The sequence below is a fragment of the Chrysochloris asiatica genome, unplaced genomic scaffold, assembly GCF_000296735.1.
Source record: "Chrysochloris asiatica unplaced genomic scaffold, ChrAsi1.0 scaffold00003, whole genome shotgun sequence".
Classification (NCBI taxonomy): domain Eukaryota; kingdom Metazoa; phylum Chordata; class Mammalia; order Afrosoricida; family Chrysochloridae; genus Chrysochloris; species Chrysochloris asiatica.
Window position 1 is genome coordinate 3,767,311 of NW_006408521.1, and position 4,018 is coordinate 3,771,328.

Genomic DNA, 4,018 nt, shown 5'->3' on the forward strand with positions numbered 1-4,018 from the left:
TTAACTTTTCTTTACCACCAAGCCAATTTTAAGTATTGTGGAAATGGATTCTATATTATTTGTTTAAAATTGCACAATTAAAGTTTTGGTTGTTGTTCTAGATAAAAGCCTGCATTAGAATAAAAAGATTCAATTGTAAGAGTATCTAAAGACAGCTTGTTATTACTTTAGTATAAATTAGTTTATCATCTCATATTGTTCAATTGATTTAGCTAAGGTTAGAGTTTAGATAGAATGGTAACTTTCAATGAAAGTAGTAACAGCGTATGTGGACTTAAAAAAAAAAAATACTATGTTGGTTGTAACTAAGACTGGGGTGATGTGTAGTGTGTCTGTAGAGAACAGGGTCACAGAGAGTCCTGATGATTTAGACAGCAGAGGGTGAGCAAGTGGAGGGCAAAGAAGTAATAAATATCATATGAATTCACTAAAACATAAAAACAAGCACTTTCTAAATGCTATTCTGTGTGAATTGGAGTGGTAGAAATTTTAGTATTGGCAAGAAGGAAAATGGTAATTAACAAATATATGAAACTGCCTAACATTTGTGTGTCCTGGTGGGGCGCTGCTGGTTAATGTGCTGGACTGCAATGTTGGTTTGAACCATAAAGTAGTTGATTCGAACTGTAAAGTAGGCCATTCAACCTCACCAGTCACTCCTCGGAAACCTATACCAGGTCATTATGAGTCAGGAACAGACTCAACACCACTTAACAATAAAAACAACACAACTTATGTGGTGTGGCGCTGTAGGATAATGTACTAGACCACTAGGTCTGTTTGAACCTCACTGTCGTTGATTCAAACTTACCAGCTGCTCCTTGGAAACCTTCTACAGGTTCGCTTTGAGTCCTAACTGACTCCATTACGCTTAACAACAATATGTGCATGACACTATGCCAACTGCAGTGAGTCAGTACAAAGACATAATGACATGCATTTTCAGAGATTGCAGTTAGTTTAGGTGTTTGATATAATAATCATTTATAGATATCTAGCATTTGGAGCACTGTAGGATCAGCACTGCACCTCAGGCCACAAGGCTGGTACAGTTAAAATCTACCAGCTGCTCCTCGGAAACCTATACAGGGTCACTATGAGTTGATGGCACTTAACAACAACAGCCATGTAAGGAGTGTCTATTGTGTGCCAGGACGTATACTAAGCTCCTTTTGTGGATTCTCTTGTATAAGTCAAAAGGCTGCAGGGTAAATATTTTTATTTTTGGCAGATGAGGAAATTGAGTTACAAAAGAACAAATACAGGGATAGGGAGACTAAACAATTTTTCCAAGAACACACACAACTTTTAAATGGTGCAGCTGAGATTCAAACCTCAGTTGAGTGGCAGATCTTAAGCAATTTACTATTAACTGCTTAAATAAATAAATATATACAGCAAAGGAACATGTCATTGATCCAGTTACCCAAAAATGTAGCAAATCTTGGTACAAAGTTAACTTCATGACATTATGACTCTGGAGCTTAAATATTCAATGTATAGCCAACATTAGTAATAATCTGTATTAAAATTGTGTATTTATCCATGCTGTCTTAATTTTTCTAATCACAAAAATTAATCCTTCCAATAATTAATATTGCAAGTAAATGGGGAACCATGTAACCATTGAAACAGCTAAATATCAGAAGATTTTAATAATCATGTCTCCATTTATATGGCCAATGAGTGAAGGGATTGGGTTTTCATCCCAGTTATTTGACATTACTGATTGCATTCATATGTACTGTTTTCAAAGCCATTCCCGGAAAGTGCAAACACTTAACTAGATAATGCATGTGTTCCTGCAATAACTAGAGTCTTACCTTGTTTTGGGAGTGAATAAAATATATCATTAGGATTTGGTAATATTATCTGAAAAGTATATCAATAATAATTCGCAAGGAAAATATTATGAGGTTTTCCAAAGCAGGCTTCACTTGTGGCTTCTAGATTAATGTGCGTGCACATTCTAAGCAGTGCTTTACCACAGACAGATTTTTTTGTGTAAGCAGGAGCAGGCTTAATTTAAGAATGTACAAAGGGTGGTAGAGTGCTTCATGTTCACCGCAGAGGTTGGCTGACATTTGCTATCTTAGTAAGAATTTGTAGAGGTGCTTTGAATTCCTTTAAGATTCATTTATAACCAGACAGGGTACTTTTCCATCTACTATAAATATTTCTTAGGAGATTTAGTTACTCAACTTCCCTAGTTTCTGTAGTTTATTTCCATTCTCTGAATCTTTATCCTTTGAAATTATTTCAATAATCCAATCTTACTTTGCCTGATTTCTGAGGGAGCGTTAGCTAGATGGGATGTTTAACAATTTAACTTAGCTAGCATTACATAGTATATTTAAATGTGTTACTAAAGAAGAAAAGAAATTGACCCCAGTTTTTAAAAATTAAAAGAAAATTATCTTCAGGGGGATAAGTCTTAATAGTTACATTAGCAGTGGAGCAAAGTGACAGAAAATATTACTCTGAAGCTCAGTGATCAGCAGCCTAATAACTTTAATGGCTAAAGAGATAAAAAACTAACCACTTCCCTCTGTATGATGAGGTACAAATACCTCCTTTTGAGAATGGATGAATGGAGTCCTAACTAGGCATAACCAAAATGGAAACCCAAAGTCAGTTTTCAAGTTCCTTGACAATTTGTTCATAACTCCAACATCGTACTGGGATCTAAGCCTCAACTTTGTATATGGATACATTTACAGTTATGGTTGTAAGGTTCTGAGAATCCTAGCAAAAGATTAAATCCTTGTAAAATTAAAAACAAAGAAACAAACAAAAACTTACCAGGCAGAAGGAGAGCTGGAGCTGTGGGTGATGAACATGTCCGATTCAGAGATCCACAGGAAGTGGACTGGAGCTTGGCTGATGTGGTCATGAAGATGGGTACTAGTTTGGGCTTAGGGATTTTTTTCTCACTCACCTTTAAAAGAAATTCATGGCCACTAGACTTTGGTTCTAGTATGGGATTGAGAATGGTCTACTCCAACTGTCAACATCATTTCCAGGCTCCATATCTTCTTCATGGAACATATGGCAAAGAACAATGCCAGACCTGAGAACATCTCAGTGGTATTTATTTATTCCTTAGGAATACTGAAGTGCCCTATAGTAAGCTGACACAAAGGAACAATGGAACATTGTTATCTGGAACAATGTTATCAGTAATGCTTTATACTCTAGCACACTGTTTATGTATTTGTAGCCAAGTCTGCTTCTTGTTTTGTATGTTCTCTCTGAAAATTGCAAGATGGTCTTAAAGTAAATAAATTAAACAAAATAGGAATCCAAAAAAAAAACAAAACCATAAGAGATAACAAGTTTCTGGTTTGCATTTTCTAAAACCCTGTACAGGGTCGCTATGGGTCGGAACCGACTCGATGGCACTTAACAACAACAACAATGGTATGGAAACGCTATACAGGGTGGTTATGGGTCAGAACCAACTCAGTGGCACTTAGCAACAATAACAATGGTGTGGCTAATGGTTGGATCACAGTCACTCTAGAGAGCTCTGGACTTGGAGCCACAAGGTCAGCAGTTTGAGCCCACCAGTTGGTCTGTAGGAGAAAAATAAGACTTTCTGATCCTGTAAAGATTTACAGCCTCAGAAACCCTATACAGGATTGTTATGAATTAGAACTGACTTGATTGCACTTAACAACAACAACAATAATTGTGTGGCAATGTAGGATAAGCCTTGGACTGCTAACCACAAGATCAGTATTTCAAATCCACCAGCTGCTCTCAGAAACCATAAGTTGCTATTGTTAAGTATTATGAGTCAGTCTGACTCAGAGCGACCCTGTATAGGGTTTCTGAGGAGCCCCTGGTGAGTTTGAACTGCTGACCTTGCAGTTTAAAGTGGCCTGTGGTAGAGTGGTTGTCCTACAGCACCTATGAGTCAGAACTGACTTAAGAACAATTTTAAAGAATTGATTGTTGTGTGCCCTCTAGTGACCCTGTGTGTATGAAAAAGTGCTTCATAGGGTTTCTTCCTAAA

General features: G+C 36.8%; 1 pseudogene; it reads left to right on the forward strand.

Moving 5' to 3' along the window:
* Positions 1-2,838: 2,838 nt before the first annotated feature.
* LOC102829232 lies at positions 2,839-3,074 on the forward strand (annotated as a pseudogene).
* Positions 3,075-4,018: the final 944 nt, after the last annotated feature.